Below are 23,308 nucleotides of genomic sequence, written 5' to 3'. Positions count from 1 at the left end.
AGACAAAAAATTAATCCAGCAGACAAATAAAGTTGACAAGTCGATGCAGAGAGTGTCCGATGATATCTCACAAAGAATAAACAATCTGGCAAGTGAAATAAAAAGTGACATTATGAAAGAATTAGGCCGTACATTTGAACAAATCGACGACCGTCTGCAAGCCCTAGAACAGAGCAAGCGGTGTGGCGCGGCCGAATCTAAAGAAAGCGAAGAACGGCTACTTAGGAATTTCCAAGAGCTGAGAGAACAATGCCAAAGAGATCGTCAGCAGGTACTCTCGAGGGTCCAAGAGGCTGAAACGCATTGTCCCACGGCCGTTAGCAACACAATAGCGGACAACAGTTTAGCGATCCACGCGTTGGAACAGCAGGTCGAACAATTGAAACAGACTGGGGCGGAGGACAAGAGACAAATAGATGAGAAGATCGCGGCATTAGCGGACATTGTAGGCACGATGAAGCTGACGGAAAGCGAGAACAATATCACACAGGTAGCGGCCGCAGAGACCGAAGAAGTGCGTTCGCTTCTTAAATTCCAGAAGGGACAGTTTGAAGTAAACAGACAGCACAAAGCTGTAACAGGCGATTTACAAGAACGCGTGGCGCATCTGGAAAACCGCATGGCGTGTGATTCCGAACTCGCCAATAGCAATAAAAATGGCCGTACGAACAGTGCAGAGAGGGACTCCGGCCACGAGGGAGATTGTGACGACAGGGAAGAATGTAATTTAAGGGGCAGACATGAGACAAATAGAAACATTCAAGGGCCTCGCCAGGAGGAAATGCGGGGATTTGATTTCAAACATTTCCTTACGGTAAGAAAATTTGAGATATTCCGTAATTCTCAAAAAGGCATACATCCACGAGCATGGCTCGAGCAATTTGAGTTCTGTCTTCCTCCCGACTGGGCAAGTTCACATAAAATAGAGTATATGTGTGGCTATTTGGAAGGCGAACCGGCGAGTCGTATGAGGTCGGCAGCGCGTCACTGCAACTCCACTCAGGAGTTTCGACAAGCCTTTCTCTCCGCCTATTGGTCGGAAGCGGCACAAGATAGGGTCAAACATGGCATAATTATGCTGCCAAATTTGAACCAGTCTGGTTTCGGCAGCCCTGCACGCCTATTCGACCACATGCTGCAGGCAAATCAATTTTTATACGACCCATACGGACCTGCGGAACTAATTAGGATATGCATCACCAAATTGCCGATGCACTTGCGGCACGTCATTCTTGCGGGACGATGCAAAGAGGACGTGGAAACGTTTAAAACGCTTCTCCAAGAGATGGAATACAATACAGCAGAATGTCCGCCTAATCAGGCACGAAGTTATTACGGGGCACAGCAGCGCGATCGCAGTCGTGGCCGTATTACTAATCAACGGCGTGACTGGTCGTCGCGACGCGAACGAAACAATAATCGGGACAGGCCGTATAGAAACTGGGGTAACAGTCGCGAACACAGATGGAGCAACAGAAATGATAGAGGATGGGGACAAGATCGTGAACGCAACAGGTACGGCAACCAGCATCGTTACTACGATGAACACGGTGGGAGTAGAATTGTAGGCGGAGCCCCACATGATGTCGAAATTCGGCCGGCCAATCCTAGACATAATCCAGTAAATGGAAATAAACGAAACCGGCAATGACAAATGATCAGCCCAGAAGGCGCCAATCGGAACAAATGAGCGACATGGCAAATGAGTACATAAGGTTTGTAGAGAGGAGAATGAATTGATTAGTTTAAATTTGTGGCGTATGAATTTTGAATAATATGTTAGTAAAAATAATGATAAAGATATTTCTATGTGATTGATTGAAGTGATGTTTTAATTGTTTTCTTTACTTGTGCAATTAGGATTTAGTTTGATTCAAACGTAAAGATAAAAGGTTTCCTTGTGAACAAGTGAAATGCTTTTTTTGTGTCAATTGAATGGAATCGCTCCTGAGATAAGCAAGATCGTTGCTGAAATTGCAAAAACTCAGGGGAATATCCGATCTGTGGGTATTATGGGTCTGGCAAACCCAGGTCCCCAGCTGCTAGTAGCCTTATTTCCGATTTTCTGTTTTCAGTGCTACTATCTATCTATTACTATGCTATATCTGTCAGTGTAAATGAGGATCTCTTACTATAGTATGCTTGCTGTATGAATATTTTAAGATAGGAGAACTCTGAGAAAGGAATGAGTAAATCTGGAATCGTGAAAACAGGATGCGATAATACGATTGTTTAACCATTGGCTTCCCAATATGCGATGATATGTTAATATTGATGATTTATGTTTTTTTTGTTCTTTATAGCTGAGTACGTAAAGTGCTGTCTGTGGATTTCGTATGTATATTGATTCCCTTCAACGTGAAAGAAGAATTGTGGTTTGTGTAATTTACGTGGTTCTAAAATATTATTGTGGTAGTCAAATATGAGAAGGTTTTTTTTTCAGCAAATGGAGAATGGAACGGAAATATGGATCCTTTTTGTAATCTTGATTGATGTTGAGCCAAAGCCTGAAAAATTATTCTGCGTTAATACTTGTCCTAGAAAAGCGACGTTTATGTGTTTTGCTGATGCTGTGAGCATTGCAGCTTATTGTTTTCGCTGGTGCGGGATGCACTGCAGCCTATAGGATTTGTACTGAGGAAATTTCCCTCTTGAAGGTAGAGGATGATTAAATAATTTTGATTATGGGAACGAAGGAAAGCTTGGTTTAAGGTAATAAGAATGAAGCAAAACATTTGTCATTTAAACCACAGGAGGATTCGGAGCTTTTGTGTCTGTTGTAAGTTCAATATGTTAAGATGATTCTATTTTACAGAATAGAGGTGACCACAATTTTGCCATTCATGAGAAATGAATCCAGAATAACCACCACAGGCGAAATAACTGATTTGAAGGCGAAAGGTAACGTAAAGAAGGAACGAAATCGAAGCAAAATGGGTAAGAAAATGTAATATAACCTGTATAATTAAAATATTTTACCTTCTCAGAGCCATCTGTGTGATTAATTCTTGTCATAACATAATTTTAGATGAAATTTTCTTACTGTTTTATGTGTGAATCTATGAGTATGATAAATGTATAATTGCGAGTCTCTTTTCAGGTGTGCGAACTGGTATAAATGTTTTTGCGTGTAAATAACCATTGTTCTTTTTACTGTGTATGTTTAAGGAAAGTTTCTCCATTTATCATGTGACAAGACGTATGCCGCGAGCGTCAAGAAGAGGGCGAATTAAAACATTGCTGTAGTGGTGTAAACACTTTGTTGAAGTAGCATTGAAGTGGCTTGTGGGATTAATTAGTAGTGGATAGAAGTAGAATTTTGAGTAATGCATGTTTATGGGTAGTTAGTTTGTAGAATAGACAACAGGTGTGCATGTGTGTGTGTAAATAACATGTGAACCCCATGCTCTCCTAACCTATACTTGCGCAAGGCATAACCCTATTCATTTTAGTGAATTAATAAGTGGCATTTGATTTATTAAAACACAAGTGAACCACATTAGTGATGTGGATTTAAATATTGTATTGTCAGTTCATTTAATTTTTATTTTTACATTGTCAAGTCATTTCACTTTTATTTTTTTTACATTGTCATTTAACTTTTATTTTATATTGTCGATTCATATAACTTTGTTCTTAAAAATTGTGAAAGACAATACTAAGTGGTATTATGTATGACATTGTGTAATCACATAAGGATGATGAAAAATTTCTGTGAATGCAGTTGAGAACGTGAAAGCGAACCGGCAAAACTCTTAAGAGACAGCGGGAGCAGCCAGGTAGTTGTAAACTGGCGGGTTTCCCAGCGGGACACGCTGTCAGCCAGGCCACTTTGGGAGCGCGGCCGACAACAAAAGAAGGATGGGACGCCGCAAACACTTTCCCTTTACCTGCAGCTAATGGGCGGCCGCCCCGCGCGACCCTAGCTGAAGGGAATGACCTGAGATGGGCGAGCGGTCCACCGCGCGGAAATCCGTCTCCTGGCAACGCACCTCACGCACGCGACCGTGACGAGACGGTCGCGGTGTAACAACACAAAGGGCGTGGAGCCTTTTGACAGGTACTGTCCAAAGAAACTTGCAGACGTCAACGACGCCTATCGACATTTCCTGACGGATGCCTACTGTCAAGCGACAGTAATTCATGGTTAGATGTTCTCTGGTCGCTAAGGGTGACACAAAGAAGAGCCATTGAAGTGTCATCCTTGCCCAGGAATATCAACCTGGCATGTCAATCGAGGATACTGCACGAATTTGACAATACAAACATGGAACAAAATCGAGATGTTCGTGACACAAGAGAAACTTCATGAGAGGGCAGAGACGGCGGGATCGCACGCAACAGATGGACAAAAATCCCTACTGACAGCTGCGGCGACGAACCCCCTCCCCCTCCCCTTATATTGTGCCACGGAACAGTGGAACTAGTGAGTGTATAAGTGAACAGTGATTATACGGTTCTTAGTTCAATGCATATACGTGTGTTTCTGTCACAGAAACTTTGACTCGTGTGTTTTGCAGGGACTCGATTTATTGGTGTTTATTAAACTCTGACTCTTGTATTTTGCAGGTGTTCTATATTTTTTTAAACTTTGACTATTGTATTTTGCAGGTGTTTTATTTATTGGTGTTTTGTTTTAGATGTTGACTATTGTACTGTTTTATTGATCAATGTTTGTTCTTGTGTTAGGTATTAGATTTGTGATATTTTGTTTCATAAATTCATTACTGTGGCACTGCTTCCTTTATCAGTCAGATTGCTATTCATTCTCATTGGGCTGTGATCGATTAGCCTTTGCATGGGGCATATTTATTGTGAGGAACCCCTTAAGGGTAACAATCACACAATTATTGTAGTTTCAGTATAATGACACAGTGCTCATTGTTTGCTAACTAACTGAAATATTGTAGAGTGATTAAATTAGTGCCACATAGTTAGGTTAATTCTACAGATTATTAGTTTTATAAGATATAGAATTTTTTTTGCGATAACCACTTTGTAAAACATGTTTTTTCTCTTATATTTTTTTTTGCTTTTGCGAATTGTGCATTGTAAAGTTCTGCTTTATAAGACTGATGTTATTTCATGTTCTTTTTTTAATTGCTGTGGCACCTTTGCTATTTTCATAAATTTTGCCTGTTAATAAACAGTCATAAATTTGCCTGTGATCAGTTGGCTCTTGCAAGGAGCAAATACTGGTGAACTCCATAAGGGTAACAACCAGAAATTGTTTTCATATTAATGACACAGGAACCATTGTTTTTACTTGCTGACCGATTTAGGTCTACATGATCTTTTAAATAGGTGTCACAGATTGTGTGTTTTTATTTTTCTCTCTTTGAAATTGGTAGATTGTAAAGATGTTTGAAATTATTGTGTTTTAGCAAGTAGCTGGTGACCTTTTGCCTTTTTCTTTACACTTTTGGTTTAAGTAGGGTGTGAGAAGCCTGCTTGGGAATGTCCTAGCATGGCCAGAAAATTCCCTGCACAGTCTTTTCCCGGAGCGTTGGGGTTATGAAAGGTCTCTGTTGGATTCCTTTCATGTTTAATTTCTCAAATTTGTTGTCTTTTATGGAATAAATTCCTCTTCTAAATTTACTGTGGCGTTTCTGACTATCTGGGAGGAGGCTGAGTAGTGGAACGTGTTACTTTTACATGTAAACAAGAACGATCTCTCACACTACTACACTTTAAAGCACAGTTTATATTTAATTCTTATATGTAATTCATGTCACACAGTCTCATACGGAACCTACATCCGCTTTCTTTTATATACTGTGTATGATAAGATACTGTCATCCCCCTTCCCTTCTGTGTGAGAGGATGAATGATCAAATGTGTTTGTAGCTGCATGCTTGAGGGTAGCAGACAAGGCTGTCTGCTAGAGAACAGTAGGACCAACGTTGAAACAGGTAGCTACGGTTCCTAAAAGCAGAGAGGTTTCCATTCTTAGTATGGTCCGGTCCGTCCCCTGTCATGTTGGTATAGGAAGCTGCCCCTCTGGCGCCTTCCGTTTGTCTTTGTGAGCGACTCTCAGGAGCACGCTGGGTAGTTCAGTGGGAGTCTGGCAGTTGGAGAGTTGCAGCCGAGCAGTAGGCAGTTGGAGTCCAGTGGTAGCGCAGGGCAGTCCAGCAGTTGCAGTCTGGCGGTGCGAGCGTCTGAAGTGGTAAGATCTCCGGCTAAGCGCGTGTCTGTTAAGTCCATAGGACAATGGATTTGTTAAGTTCAGCTTAACTGAGAATTTAATCATTTTATTTCGGGTTAGCTTTAAAATAGCTAAGGTTATCTTTAATTGCAGCGGAGTGTAATTCTCGTGTCCAGTTCAGATTAATTTGCGGTAGTTGCTTTGTTACTACTTTGTGAGTAAAGTGGAACCACGTGTTGGTCAGTAACTCTAAGTAAGATCAATCTTAAAGGCAAATGCTTGTGTGATTATAACGTATCGTCTTGAAAAGATTTTGAATATACCAACTTTTCTTTATGTTCAACCCACGTGGCGTGTACTTTGTGAGACCAGTACCACGTGCTTATATAACTGTTTGACCCATCAGGTTAGTAGTAAGACGTTAGTAACCAGTTCGAGGTTTTTGTTTTGTAATTTGCTTTTTGATCTAATTTATTTTTATTATCTAAATTATTGCGGAGTTATACGCTTTCTGTAAACCAAGTTGACCACGTGAAGGGTAATTACAAGACGGACAGGATTGTGCTACGAAAGTAAATTCCTTAACTAAAAATTTGAATCTGTTTGTAGTGATTAACTTTCTCTTGCATGCGTTTCAATGTTCCTTGTGTGTTGTTTTATGAATGCAGTGTTGTACCCAGTCTCCCAATCTTGGCTCCATATTTTATGTGTTCCGTAATATTCCAATCTCACAGTCTCACAATCGTAAATAAGGCACCAGCTCAGTTATAACTCACGTATAATATGCTGAAATTTCAATGAACAATCTTTAAAATAAATTTGCAAATATAAACTGATTTCTTTCTTTTTATTTAAATTCTCCTTTTATATAGATATATTACCGGTTGTTGTATGAGTGTAAAAGATTATAATCAATGTTAGTCTGATTGGTAAGGTGGTAAAGCTAGACTAGTTACCTGCTGAAACAGTGGCCCAGTAAACTCACGGTTAACCTCCCAAGACAGCTCACAGTTTTAAACCGCTTTCATGGTCTAATTAGCACCCGATTTCAGCATACCAAATTCAAGTCACAATCTTACGCTATTCAGCAAAGCAAATTAGAGTTACAATCTTTCACATGGCGACCCTGTTCTGTGATTCCGCTAGACTCTGGAATCTCTGAGACGTTAGATTGCAAGCGTTGAATAATCTTAATTTTTTTCCCTACAGCGCTCAAACAACTTTTGCGTTGTTTCCGAGCAGACGTTCAAAAGATTAACGGCGTTGTTGATCGGCGTTGCGTTGTTTGTCTTGTTTTGTTTTCTATATTTGTGTGTTTTATATGTGTGTGTGTGTTTTTTTTCTCTCGCTTGTAAATTCCACTGTTTCGATCAAAGATAAAAATTTGTTTTGCGTGTAAAAAAAGTGCGTACTAGGTTGAGTATCTTTCGTGTGACTGTCGTAATTTTTGGGGGACACATTTATTGTGATTAGTGTGTTGCGTACTGGGTGTAAACTGCACTAATGCTGACACGTAACCAAGCTAAAAGTAAGGGGTCCGACAACTTAAGCACCATGGACCAAGGGGATAATTTGATTTCCAATATTAACGCGTCGGGCGGTTCCGAAAATGCAATGGGGAATACTTCAGACGAAATGCAAAACAGCACGAACGGGCTCACATCAGAGCCAGAAATTAATTCGCCTCCAACTAACCAAATTGATTTGGCGGAATTCATGAAAGCCTTATTGCAACAAAATAAAGAATTGTTCCGAGAACAAAAAGAATCATCCGAGAAATCGATCCGAGAGCTAGGCGAACAAATAGACAAAAAATTAATCCAGCAGACAAATAAAGTTGACAAGTCGATGCAGAGAGTGTCCGATGATATCTATGCTGTATGCTTAATTATATCACTTGAAACAAGTTTTTATTTAAAGGGTATATGGTTCAATGCAATACGGTGTAAAAGAAATTAATTAAACAAACCACAATGGTTTACTATGGAATGGAAATTTCACCATTGGAATGAACGAAAGAAAATGCAATATCTTGTCATGAAGAGTAAATGGATCAGAATTAACAAGCATTAACCAGAATATACTATACACATCGTATGATAGCAGTCTTGACTAATTATTTTTCTTTCAGAATATGAGGCGATTGAAACTCGATACTATGAATAGTTGTATGAAGTAAATGGTAATGTGAATGTGAATAATGAAGTGTCTATTTTTTGCAGATGATAATAAGTGATGATGAATAGTTATATGAAGAATATGCTAATATGAATAATGAAGTTTTTCTTTGCAGGTGATTATAGTGATGAAGTTATGGTAATATGAACAATGAAGTTTTTCTTTGCTGATGATGATAATGATGACGTTTATATATTTACTGTTAGTTAAGAAATGCTATGTAGTTATTTAAGTATTTGTTGCAGTTCCTTTTGACAGCATGTCTTATGTCGCATAGTATAATGACTGAATGTTTAGGAAAGGACAGCTAGAGTACATACATATTAAGTACACGTTTCATTACCTGTTAAATCGAAGTTTACTACTTTTCAGCATAATATACATTTTTTCTTTCAGCTCAATAATCCATTTTGTATTTTTTCCAGAAGATGCTTTCCATGATATTAATATGCTATAAGCTGTTAGTTATTAAACCTGTTCTGGTACTTGCATTTTCTTTACCCAGTTGTGTATCATTCATGAATGTGATCACATATACTACTTGTTTCATAACCTTGCTGTGGGTGACTAATGACGAATGACGTTATTAATCCTTATTTCCAGCAATAAGTCAAAAGCAAATATTTTCATGCCCCAGCAATTAATTATCGATCCCAACGCAATGCATTGCTAGCAAAAAAAAAAAAAAAATGTTACCAGTCCCAACTATTACCAGTATACAACCAAATAATGCTACCAGTTTAAAATATATTTCTAGTTCTAAATATAATACAAATTTCTCTGTTGTATTGAATCCATTATATCTATGTATTATTGGACTACAGACCTTGAGTAATAGTTACAGTGTGTTACATTTTAAATATGTCCTATGTCACTTGAATGATGAGTTCTGAGCAATACTGAATGATGACTTATGGATTAATGCTATTCCAATAATTAACTCTTGTTTTGAATGATGACTTGTGAATAATACTGAATAATGTTTTGTAGAACTATATGAATACTTTGTAAATGGCCAATGAGTGCCAATAATTACCACAATCAGATGAGTTATGAATAGTGTTTTGTAATATTCAATACTTGTTACATGTTTAGTGACTGGCCAATGAATGCCAATGATTACTATAATTAGATGAATTATGTATAAATGCTATGCCCATAATTAACACATTTTGAATGATGACTTCTGAATAATGCATAAAACAATGCTTCGTAACTGGCCAATGAGTGCCAATAATTACTATATTGAGATGACTTATGAATAATGTTCTGTAATACTCCATACATACTACTTAAATGCTGTGTAAATAGCCAATGAATGCCATTAATTATTCAAATCAGTTGATCCACTATTGTAATTCTATGATGACTAGCATAAGACGTAAATTCCTTCACCTTCTGACCTAATTACCAGAAATTACTGCACTATCCGTTTGTCCTGTCCATCCTCATGATCATGGAGCACTATATTTGGTTTTTGCACTAATTCTACGTTGATGTGAGAGTATGGATTCTACAAAAATGTGGTGTTGACATACCAAGCTGTCCACCACCTTGAACGATGGAGATGTCATTATGGTCCTACTGTTTGGTGTTCCTAATGTACTACCAAAATGATAACATACAATATTAATACAACATTTCAGTGCCTTGGTTACACTGATAAATACTTCAGGGAAGAGAAATTCAGATTGTCTCACTTGGTGTTGTGCTTCTGTAGAAAGATATGGACTTTCAGTGCAGCTACGTGAAACCTACTGTGCTACAACCATGATGCAATCCTTCCCATTCCATTCCTAGTTCTTGTAAATATGCTAAAGACTTTTACAGTGTGTGTGCACTTCATTTCATTTCTTAATATGATCAGTTGTCCTAAATATGCTAAAGACTTTTACAGTGCGTGTGCACTTTATTTCATTTGTTAATATGATCAGTTGTCCTAAGTATGCTAAAGACATATACAGTGCGTGTGCACTTTATGTCATTTGTTAATATGTTTTGTACTCATTGCGTATACATTTTGTACTCAGTGCAGGTGCACTCTATTTCATTTCATGTTCTGCACTTATATACAACTTTATACTCTGTGACTGTAGACTTAGTTCATTAATTAGAGTATAGAAAAATTTGTTGCTCATGCCAAGTCCAATTGACTCATATCGCTGTCAAATTTTTGCCCTCCAGTGGAGGGTTATGTAAGAGGTCCATGATTAAAGAATTTGTTGCTAGCGCACTCGAGCAGATGTAATTTCGGTGGATTGCTCACGCGCTGCCTGCGATATGTAAGATATAAGAGAATCTGAGACCAAAGAGCAGTGTTGACTGCAGTAGGAACTGTGTAGCAGTAGCAGTAAGTTGTTGCTAGCGAGCTGTCTGGTGTATCGTGTTGGCTGGGCCGGTCATGGTGCAGCGATGGCGGAGCCTGAGCATCACTGTATAAGGCAAAAGCAGCCTCGCGCATATGTAGTATTGTTATCTCAAGTCCCAAGTAAATGTTTAAAAAAAATCTCTTAATAATAATCTTTCTCATAGAAAGTAACTTTTGACGATCATTCATTTCAATTTAAAGAACTTACTAATTTCTCCAATCCTTGGTCATTGCCAGTATAGGCAATCATTCATTACGCTGTTTTGTTAATAAAGACAATCCATCACCTTTCTTGCAGTAAGCGTTAACAACTATTTACAAGGTGTACGTGACAATGCCAGTCTTCTTTAAATATTCATATATACGATGTACAACCTATCAAATGATAGCAAATTCCGGTTTTAAATCACGTCAAAGTATGTAGGTGAATGCCTGTAAGATACGAAATTGTAACCACCTTACAAGTTTGTATGGTATGGCTGACAGGAGACTTAATGTTTGCAGGACGATAAAGGCAGCAATATTTGAGATACGACTCCTCAAAAATCTCTTGAAGAGCACGACTAACAGGAGTAAAGAGTCCGCATTTAAAGAAAAATAGTAGATAGTTATAATAAATGGTACGAAAAAGTGTCAATTTAAGTCGCCTTATGTGAATCAAAAAATGTGCAGCTGCTGTAATTGGCTGCCCGCCTCCTTAAATGAGTGGTCAGCGCCGTTGGCTTCCATGCGGAGGACTCGGGTTCGATTACTGGTACTCCTATTTTTCATTTGTGGCTTGACTGGAACGGATCATTAGCCTGATGATGCCAGTTGAGCTGTTACTTGATCAGGTAGTAAAGCCTCCAGGTAAAAAAAAATACAAACGGAGAGCGACCGAGAGAACTGTGTGCGCCTCCGTAACGCGTCTAGTGATGCCGTTGGCGGACGGTGACATGGCGAATAATCGGTACTGATGGGCCCGCCACAACCTGTGGACGGAGTTTAGGCGTTACGTATGATCGTCCAAAAAAGTGTGTTTGTTGCAGCACATAACGCAGTAAACAGGACATATACATGAAAAAACAGTGCTGCACCCAAAGACGAAGAAGAATTTAATTGACGACAACGCAAGTGTAGGTAATTCGTGGGGGGTGTGACGCAGGTTGTCGTTTTCTATCGTTTCACCTCCTGTTTTTTACATCTACATCTACATCTACATCTACATGGTCACTCTGCAATTCACACTTAAGTGTCTGGCAGAGGGTTCATGAAACCATTTTCATACTACTTCTCTACCATTCCACTCCCGAATAGCGCGTGGGAAAAAGGAAAACCTAAATCTTTCCGTTCGAGCTCTGATTTCTCTTATTTTATTATGATTATCATTTCTCCCTACGTAGGTGGGTGTTAACAAAATATTTTCACATTCGGAGGAGAAAGTGGGTGGTTGAAATTTCGTAAGCAGATCTCGCCGCAAAAAAAGCCGCCTTTGTTTCAGTGACTTCCACTCCAACTCGCGTATAGTATCAGTGACATTCTCCCCTCTATTGCGCGGTAACACAAAACGAGCTGCCCTTCTTTGCACTTTTTCGATGTCCTCCGTCAATCCTACCTGGTAAGGATTCCACAAGGATTCCACACCGCGCTGCAATATTCCAGCAGAGGACGGAGAAGCGTAATGTAGGCTGTCTCTTTAGTGGAATTGTCGCATCGTCTAAGTGTTCTGCCAACAAAGCGCAGTCTTCCCCACAATATTATCTGTGTGGTGTTTCCAATTTAAGTTGCATGTAATTGTAATTCCTAGGTATTTAGTCGATTTGACAGCCCTTAGAGCCGGTATGAGTGGCCGAGAGGTTCTAGGCGCTTCGGTATGGATCGCCGCGACCGCTACGGTCGCATTTTCGAATCCTGCATCGGGCATGGATGTGTGTGATGTCCTTAGGTTAGTTAGGTTTAAGTAGTTCTAAGTTTTAGGGGACTGATGACCTCAGAAGTTAAGTCCCATAGTGCTATGAGCCATTTGAACAGCCCTTAGATTTGTGCGATTTATCGTATACCAAAAATTTATCCGACTTCTTTTAGTACCCATGTGAATGACATGCACGTTTCTTTGTTTAGTGCCAATTGCCACTTTTAGCACCATGAAGAAATTCTCTCTAAATCATTTTGTAATTGGAATTGAACGTCTGATGATTTTGTCAGACTGTAAATTACAGCGTCATCTGCCAACAATCTAAGGGGGCTGCTCAGATTATCACCTAGATCATTTATGTAAATCAGGAACAGCAGAGAGCCTATGACAATTGCTTGCGTAACGCCAGATATCACTTCTGTTCTACTCGATGATTTACCGTCCATCACTACGAACTGTGACCTCTCTGAGAGGAGATCACGAATCCAGTCACACAACTAAGACGATACTCCATATGCACGCAATTGTATCAATATTCGCTTGTGAGGAACGGTATCAAAAACCTTCTGGAAATATAGGAATATGGATTCCATCTTGTCGACAGCACTCGTTACTTCATGGGAATAATGAGCTAACTGTGTTCCACAAGAACGATGTTTTATGAATCTGTGTTGGTTATGTATCAAGGTGATTCATACTGTTAGAGTGCAGTATATGCTCCAAAATCCTACTGCAAATTGAGGTCAGTGATATGGGTCTGTAATTCAGTGGGTTATTCCAATTTCCTTTCTTGAATATTGGAGTGACCTGTGCTACTTTCCAGTCTTTAGGAAAAGACCTTCCATCAAGTGAGCGGTTATATATGATTGCTAAGAAAGGCCCTATTGTGTCTGCATACTCTGAATGGAACCTGATTGGAATACCATCTGGACCGCAAGACTTGTCTTTCTTAAGTGATTTGAGTTGTCTCGCAACACGTCAAGATATCAACTTTTATGTCACTGATGCTAACAGCTGTTCTGGTTTCGAATTCTGGAATTTTCACTTCGTCTTCTTTCGTGAAGGAATTACGGAAAACTGTACTTAGTAACTCCGCCTTAGTGGTACCATGATTGGTAACATTTCCATCGGCATCGTGCAGTGACGGTATTGACTAATTTTTGCTACTGATGTACTTTAAACACAACCAGAATCTCGTTGGGTTTGCTACCTTATTTTGAGACAATGTATCATTGTGGAAACTATTAAAATCATTCGCACTGACGTCCACACTAAATTTCAAGCTTCCGTGAAACTTAGGGAGTCTTGGGGATTTTGCGTTCTTCTGAATTTGGCATGCTTTTTTCGTTGCTTCTGCAACAGTGTTCTGACGTGTTTTGTGTACCATGGTGAATTAACTTACGCGATATGAATCTATCTATTGCTGTCGATACTGTATCTTTGAATTCGAGCCATATGTGGTCTACACATGCCGACAACCGCACAAAAACAAACACTTAACATCACTGAAATGATTTTTCTGGGTAATATTGCAGGATATAGCTTTCAAATCCAAAAACGCAAGGAAATTGTAGCCAAGAAAAATAAATCTAATAGCAGACTCTCTACAGAAATGCAGACAAAGCAGGCTGCAACGTGTCTTACAAATTTCAAATTGTATTCCCAACTGAAAAATATTAATTGGTTACCCATATGAGGGATTCAAGGAGACCAAAACAGCCCACTAGGTCTATTAAAGGCCTATCAAGTGAAAGGATGATAATAATAGTAACTACGACGTTACTTACGTCGAAATTCTAAGGAAGCAAGTAACGCTATCAACCCTGGTAATGGCAAGTAGTGCAATCTGTTTTGTAGGCATAATTCTCCATCGCACAAGGGGGCTTCTTCCTCAGTGAGACAGACATGTATCTTTTTTTGTAAAACAACCTTATGAACAGCCAAAAATAGCCGTTATTTCTGTGCAGTGGGATGTATTCGGACGTCTTCTGTTTAGAGGCTCCTCGCTACAGGGAAGTCTTCTCCTAGCCCATTGCTTTTTCTTCCATTTATCTATACGTTTCCCAGCTCGTCACGTTTACACATTAATATTACAATTTCTCAGATTATCAGGCACTTTAAGAGATGTTCGGAACCCTGCAATTACATTCCGTTCAACTATCTCGCAATTCAGCTCTTCAGTCTCCGACGTAAGTGTGTACGACTATTTTACCATCTCTTCACCAATTCATCCGACATGATGCTTGCCAAGGACTGTCATTCACACCGTGGAGTAATTCAGAATTGAGTTTACAGTAGCAGTCACGAACTTCGTTATGGCAGTCAGCTGGACTTGGAAACATGACTGAATAACAGAAATATAAAAACCCTAAGCGAAGTCTGTTACTTTGAGTCAGGGCAGTAACAAGAGCTGCGAAACGAAGATGAAGCCAACGCCACATCAAATAAGGAAGCCCAGCGCGACAAATGTCTTTGCCCCCGTTCTGGTTCAGGAATCGAAGAAGATAACGTCGCCCGCTTTCTGCCACCAGGGTGAAGCCAATCTCACGGTCAGAACAGCGCGCGAGAAAAGAAGCCTTGCGGTGACCACTTTATTGCGTTCAGAAGTACACGTTAGAAGGGCGAGTGACCTGTGACAGGTTCCACATGGCACGGAGCATTGACTTCAAACACTAAGATACAAAGCAGAGCACTGACGCAAAGTTTTACTTAAAACGTTCCGTAAATCAGGCAGTGCGGTAGCGGAAACGTAACTGCAGCGACGTAGAAGAGAAAGTGTTGCCGTTAGGACTTATTCAAAGGCAAACTTGTCACCCTTTCGAGATACTCGATTTACTGTGCTATTCTACAGATCTTCATGAACATATTTTCTCGAAAAGCCATTGCTTAGGGCGTGATGGAGCGTAGTTACTAAAATGATTACCCACGATCCACCCTAGTTGTTTCGCATATTAATCGAAGTCTCCACCAGTTGAGCCGAGTGTTAATGTGTTTGCCTACCGTGTAGTGCGTCCGCGTTCGTTTTCCGACCAGGTTGGAGATTTTCTCCGATAGCGGACTTAGTGTTATACTATCCTCATCATCATTTCATCATCGCCGACGTGCAAGTCGCCTAATATAGCGTCAGCTGAAATGAGACTTGCGCCCGGCTGCCGAACGTCCCCGAATGATGCTTCCCGGCCATCAATGTCACCCAATCATTTCATTTCATTACGCGAAGTAAAAACCGGCCGAAGAACAATGTAGAGGGGGCGTCCCAGCACCCATCAACTGGGCATCTTCTCATGGCGTGAATCCGCAACGGCATCTTCCTGACTGGAGGCTTTCACTTCTGTTCTGTCTGTGCCTTGTTGGGGCACGGCAGAATCAGTATTTTCTTCCCATGGGACTGATCAATTGGCTCAGAAAACTGTGCAGTATGGCAAAATTGAATGGAAATTATTAAAAAAAAGTTAAGAGAATGATGCATTTCTAACTAAGACATGGGGTTATTCGTACTCAATATTCCTACTGTAAGTAGGCTGTTTAGGTTTTTTTATTAGTAACGCCACCTCTGTATGAAAATCACCGGCTGTGCCGTGTGCAGTCTGTGGCTGCTTTGCATTGTTGTAATACTCAACCATTGTAGTGTTAGGCAGCTGGCTGTGAACAGCTCGTAGCGTTGCGCAGTGGTGGATGTGGGGAGAGAGATGGCGGAGTTTTGTAATTTGTCATGATATCAAGGTAAATACATTGTTTGTTCTCTATTAATATCTTTCATTTGCTAACTATCCCTATCAGTAGTTAGTGCCTTCCATAGTTTGAATCTTTTATTTAGCTGGCAGTAGTGGCGCTCGCTGTATTGCAGTAGCTTGAGCAGCGAAGATTTTTGTGAGGTAAGTGATTTGTGAAAGGTATAGTTTAATGTTAGTCAGGGCCATTCTCTTGTAGAGAATTTTGAAAGTCAGATTGCGTTGCGCTAACAAAACATTGTGTGTTGAAAGTCAGATTGCGTTGCGCTAACAAAACATTGTGTGTTGAAAGTCAGATTGCGTTGCGCTAAAAATATATTGTGTGTCAGGTTAAGGACAGTCGTGTAAAATTGTTAAAAAGGGGACGTTTCATATGGCGACCCTGCCAGGATTCGAACCTGGAATCTTCTGATTTTTTCCTTGTAGTTTGTGTAATTAGTGTAGATTTTGTTTATTGCTAGCGCGTAATTATAGAGAGAATTTCCTTTGTAGTTGTAGTTTTTCATTGTTGTACAGTAAAACAGTTGTGGCATGCATGTAGATTTGCAGCAAGTATTTCGCAGCTGCGCTTGCAATTAACTAGATATTATTTTCAGTGCTATGTTAATGTGTTTTCTTATTTTTGCTCTTCAAATTGTGTTTTTCTGTGTTGTCGTGTGAAATACTGTGACAATAATGGCGTGTGAAAAACGTAACACTAGGCTCCAAAGCAAACTGAGAAATAATAGTGACGACGAGCGTAGCTTGGCAGCACCACTGTGTAATGAATTAACAGATGTTCAAAGTAATAATTTGGTAGCTGTGCATAGGGAAATGGAGCGGGCTGCAAACAATGGCGTAGACAGTGAAACAATCAGTGAGCAGGGAAGCATTATCGATCGGTCGGTCGGCAACAGCTCGCCTCAGGAATCCGAAATGACAGGACACGATCTCGCAAATACAGTAGATTCAGGTTTTGGATCCTCACCGTTTTCTCAAATAAGTCAAGACACATTTTCTGCTTGTCAAAATGTGAATGTTGCCGGTGCAAATTCACTGCCGAAAACCACTGAGGAACATGTTTCAGACACCAATGCATTGTTATTACAATTAATACAACAAATGGGACAAACACAGCAAAAGCTTCAAAAATTAGACACAATTGAGCAAAATCAGAAACAAATGGAACAAAATCAGAGTCAAACACAGCAACAGTTAGACGCAATGGAACAAAATCTTCAAAAGTTAGACTCATTGGAGCAAACTCTTGAACAAACACGTGAGGATTTAACTACTGAGTTACATAACATTGAATCGAAATGTCAAAAAGTCTGTAATGACGTAAAAACACAAATTTGTGAGCATTTCCAACCTATTTTTTCGCGTCATGAAAATGCACTACAGAATCACGAAGCAGCCATAAAAGAACTGCAAACTACTGTTCATGAAAATCATGAGACCTTGCAAGCTAAATTTGACTCAGTTGCATCTACCGATTCGGTTATGCAACTTGCAAAAACTCAGGAAAACTTAAAGGACACAGTAGATTCGATTTCAACACAAATGGACACTCTGAAACTTGGTTCAGAAAAATACACTGAGGAAATAAGTACACTATCGGAGAAAGTAGCCGAACTTTCGGATCAGTTCACTAATTTATCTACGAAGGTAGATGATAATCTGAACGACACAAAACCGGTAGTCTTTAATGACACAGAAGAGTGCGAACAAATTAGGAATCTGAAACAAAATCTGAATCAACACAAAAGAGAAATCCGCAAAGTACAAGATCAGCTGACACAGGTAATACAAGAATTACGTATTTCAGAGGACACTCGCGCCCCAATACGGGAAGAGGGACATAGAAATACGGAACAACCACAAAATAATAACACAGGACACTTCGGAAACTATGAAAGAAATTGGCAAGACACACCGAATTTTGAGATGGAACCGCCGACACGACGTAACAATGACCGATATGCGACTCGCCGACATGATGACTTTGACTATAAGCTGTTCATTACTACACGTAAATTCAAAACGTTTAAGAATTCTGCCAACGACATTCATCCACAAGCGTGGCTTCATCAATTCTCTCATTGTTTTCCCCCCAACTGGTCATTAGAACACAGATTAGAATTTATGTGTGGCTATTTAGAGAATGAACCAGCTGTAAGAATGCGTTCGGTCATTCACGATTGTCATAGTGAAGGAGAATTTTACCATGCCTTCCTCTCAGCATATTGGTCTCAAGCCACACAAGACCGAGTAAAACATGGCATCATAATGATGGAACATTTCGAACAATCTGAATTCTCCAGTCTTGTGAAATATTTTGAAGACATGTTGCACAAGAATCAGTACCTGTCAAACCCATACAGCCCCTCAGAACTCATCCGCATTTGCTTAATCAAACTGCCTGAACATTTGCGACACATTATTTTGGCAGGACGTTGCAAAGACGACATTGAAGCATTTCAAGGACTCTTACAAGAACTGGAAATTGACACTGACAATCGCGGAACGCAGGAGCACAACAATTACAGATCACATCCGTCGCAATTCCGCGATGAAAGAAATAATAACTGGACGCGACAAGGCTATTCTCACAACACAAATCGTGACCGAAACAGACACCACCCGTATAACAACCGTTGGCAGAGTAGTAATAATTACAGGGAAAGATCACCTCTCCGCGATAATGACTATCACAGAGACAATCAGAGAAACAGACAATATGGGAACCAAAACAATTATTATTACGAGGGACAGAATAACTTTAGACGCAACGGTCCAGCGCGCAGTTACGATTCAGGGAGAAATTCTCCACCACTTAACCGACAAGAAAGAAACCACAGAAACTACCGACATGACGACAGACGATGTGATCGTAACGACAGACCTGAATTGCATCAGAACTGGCGGGATTTAAGCAGGGCAGGGCCGTCTCGTCACGGTGAATTTGTAGAAGTTAGGTCTCCAAACCCCAATAACGACGCGCGCCAACAAAGAGACAATAGGCAGTGACTCATACAGCTGGCAGCCACGAAACGCACGTGTGACACTAACGACGCAGCTGCCGTAGCAAGTAATTACGTAAAAATGGAAGACATTAGGGACATCTTACTCCAAGAACACGACGTAAAACATAACAACATTGCATATCCTGTGATTCACATTACAGTAAATGACGTAAAATTTACGGCAGTACTTGACTCTGGCAGTCCCATTTCAGTAATTAGTGAAACAGCTTTTAGAAAATGCAACATATCGAACGATTGCCCCACACTTCCGTTACGTAAGATTAAATTACAAGGTGCAATCTTTGGAAAAAGTGTAGATGTACGCCAACAAACCTACTTAGAATTCTTTTGTCAAAGCCACAGCTTCTCTATGAACTTTCTTATTGTTCCATTATTGTCGACGGAAATTATACTGGGAGTAGACTTTTTGAATAAATACAAAGCAATCTTAAGCTTTCACGATGCTGAAATAAGTTTAGAAAAAGAAGGTAAGTCAGTAGCCTTGAATTTTGAAGATTGGCTCTCAAACCATGACGAAGAAATTAATCGGCTTTACCTCCTGTTAGACAACAGTTCGGAATTTTCGACGGAACTTGACAATAACAATCACTCTGCAAGTACTGACAGGGGTGATATCGACGGCGCATTTGATACTAATGAGTTAATTCAGAATAAAATTCAAACAATTGAGAATTGTAATGACAATGATAGGCAAGACCTTTTTGAGATTTTACAAGCACATTCCACAGTTTTTACTCATAAAACAGGAACAATCAAGGGATTTCAATACCAATTTCGTGTTCGTGAGCATACTAAATTTTGTGTTAGACCATACGTAATTCCGGCGCATTATAGGGACCGTGTTAGAACAGAAATACAATCTATGCTTGACGAGGGCATTATTGAGCCTGCAGTAAGCTCATACAACAATCCATTACATGTTGTTGAGAAGAAAAATGGATCAATCAGGCTTGTCTTAGATTCGAGACAAATTAATACTATCATTATTCCTGAAACAGACAGGCCGCAAACGCTGGAAGAACTTCTTCAAAATTTCAATGGTGTAAATGTGTTGTCTTCCATTGATCTCAGATCCAGCTTTTATCAGATCGAACTTCATCCAGAATGTAGAAAATACACAGCTTTCCTTTGTTTCGGCGTTTGTTATCAGTTTCGGAAACTTCCTTTTGGTTTGAACATTTCTTCAGCAGCATTCATTCGCGGGCTAAATTCCATATTACCTGAGTTCTTAAAACGTCACATCACCTTATATGTGGACGATATTCTAATAGCAGAAGCTTCATGGGAACAACATAATCGCATCCTCAACAGTTTGTTACGTATTTTTGCAGAATCTGGAATTACAGTTAACTTGGAAAAGTCTGAATTCGGTAGGTCAAAGGTGAGGTTTTTGGGACATATTATTTCTTCTGAAGGCATTCAGCCGGATCCTGAAAAGTTAGAAGCAATCAGAGCCATTCCAATTCCAGCCACAAAAAGACAAGTCCGCAGTTTTCTAGGTCTCGTAAATTTTTACCGTCGTTTTCTGAATATGCAAATCCTTGTTACACCAAAACTTTGTTCTCTCACTGGAAAAAATACTATTTGGAACTGGGACGAACAAGCACAGTTGGAATTCAATTCTTTGAAAGAATCGCTACTTAACGCGCCAATTCTAGCTCATCCAGATCTGTCACAAGATTTCTGCCTTAGCACGGATTCTTCTAAAGTCGGTCTTGGTGCCCATTTATTTCAAGAAGCCACAGAAAATGACACTACTGTTCAGAAAACCATTGCTTTTGCTAGCCGAGTGCTAACAAAATCTGAAAAAAATTATTCCGTTACTGAATTAGAAGCTTTAGCTATCGTTTGGGCATTTAACAAATTCCGTTTCTTTCTTTCTGGTAAGCACGTAAAAGTATACAGTGATCATCGTGCATTACAATTTCTTATGTCTTCAAAATTAAATCATGACAGGTTAAAACGTTGGGCATTGTTTCTGCAAAAATTCCACTTCACAATAGTCTACATTCCCGGCAAGGAGAACATTGTTGCGGACGCACTGTCACGCGCACCGGCTGGGCTTGAGAAAAGTAACACAGAAGGCAACCTCGAGAAAAATTTCAGTATTCTTTACATTCAGAAAGTCGCCTTTGAAAACTTCATCACCACATCTTTAAAGGACATTGCTCATGAACAAGATAAAGATCCGATTTGGAAAGACATCAAAAGCAAATGGCATGAAAAGACACACACACAGATTCGGCATTATTATCTGGTTAGAAACAACATACTGTTCAAACGCTGCACTGTTGATGACAAGCTATGGGTACTTTGCATTCCTGACGATTTTGTTAATAAGCTCATTTGGTACATTCATTTCAGCTACGCACATTTTGGTCCACGAAAATGTTATCATATTCTTCGAACGACTTGTTATTTTAACAATATGGAAAAGAGAATTCGAAGAGTCTTGTCTATTTGTAAACTTTGTCAAAAGGCGAAACCATCTACTGTCTCACATCGTGCTCCGTTGTTTCCTATTATTCCTTCTAAATTAAAAGAATTTGCTGCAGTTGATCTATTGGGACCCCTTGTCAGAACATCGAATGGATTTTCGTACGTTCTAGTCGCTGTTGAACTTACTTCCAAATTTGTTTCTTTCACTCCGTTACGTAAAGCCACTGGACGATCTGTATCCAACGCCTTTGTTAAAAATTTCTTACGTGAAGTTGGCCACGTTGCTAAAGTCATTTCAGATAACGGACCGCAATTCAGATCTGCTGTTTGGTCTCGCATGCTTCGCAACCATAAAATCAAACCTGTTTTTATTTCATTGTACTCACCACATTGTAACCCCTCCGAACGGATTATGAAAGAAATCAATAAGCTTTGCAGACTTTATTGTCACAGAAAGCATCAGCATTGGGACAGATATTTACACTTATTTCAAAACGTGCTGAATGAAATGCCTCATGACTCCACTGCTTTACCACCTACTCTTGTACTGAAGAATGAAAAACCACCGAACAGAATCAGAGAGCTTGTACCTTTCCCGAATACACGTAAACTTCGACACAAAGACATAATTGATTTGGCTCTTAAAAATATAAAATCTGCAGCAGATAAAAGGAGAAAACTACACGGTGAAACAAATGCAAAGAAATTGTATATTGGTCAGAAAGTTCTCATTAAAGCTCATTCATTGTCACATAAGAAGAAACACTTGAGTCACAAATTCTTTCTAGTTTACAATGGACCTTACAGAATCCGACGTATACCACATGATAATTGCGTTGAAGTTGAAACTCTGCGTACTAGGAAGAGTAAAGGTTTACACCACATTTCACACGTAAAACCGTTTATTGAAAGATAATCTGCTTTTTTTTAATGCAACATTTTGGTTTACTTGCAAATACATTATGGATTCAAGGTGGTTTCTGAGAGATACCAGATGATACAGTGGTTAGTTTATGTGACAGCTACACGATGTTATCACGACGCTACTAATGAGTGACAGTTTACAATGTTGCTTTTGAGGTGTTTCTATTTTATATTTGCACAGTTTTCTGAATTCTTTTGGAAAGAAAAACATGGTTTATTAGTAACTTTTGTGGTATAGCTACAATGAGACAGCCTTTTTCGTGGCACAACAATACGTTACAGGACAGTACTTTCCTCATCACGGCAATAAGCGTAATAACTAAGATATCTATACGCAAAGCATTTCACTTTTGTGTATCATGAGGTAAGTACAGTGACTTTTGCAGAACTTAGCTTTCAGAGGACGATAACTACGACACTTCCACAGAATTATCTTACAGCAAGACGCACATTTAGCGCTACAGGACACGTATTTGAGTGATTAATTTTGTACTTAAAACATTTATTTTTAAAGATTTTTAAATTGCAAAGAAAGTTTTCCGAGATATATTTCATTCCATTGCTGTAATCTGTAACACCTGAGGGTATAATTACATTAATCCT

Source organism: Schistocerca nitens, chromosome 7, assembly GCF_023898315.1.
Source record: "Schistocerca nitens isolate TAMUIC-IGC-003100 chromosome 7, iqSchNite1.1, whole genome shotgun sequence".
NCBI lineage: Eukaryota > Metazoa > Arthropoda > Insecta > Orthoptera > Acrididae > Schistocerca > Schistocerca nitens.
Note: the sequence above shows the minus strand (reverse complement) of the source record.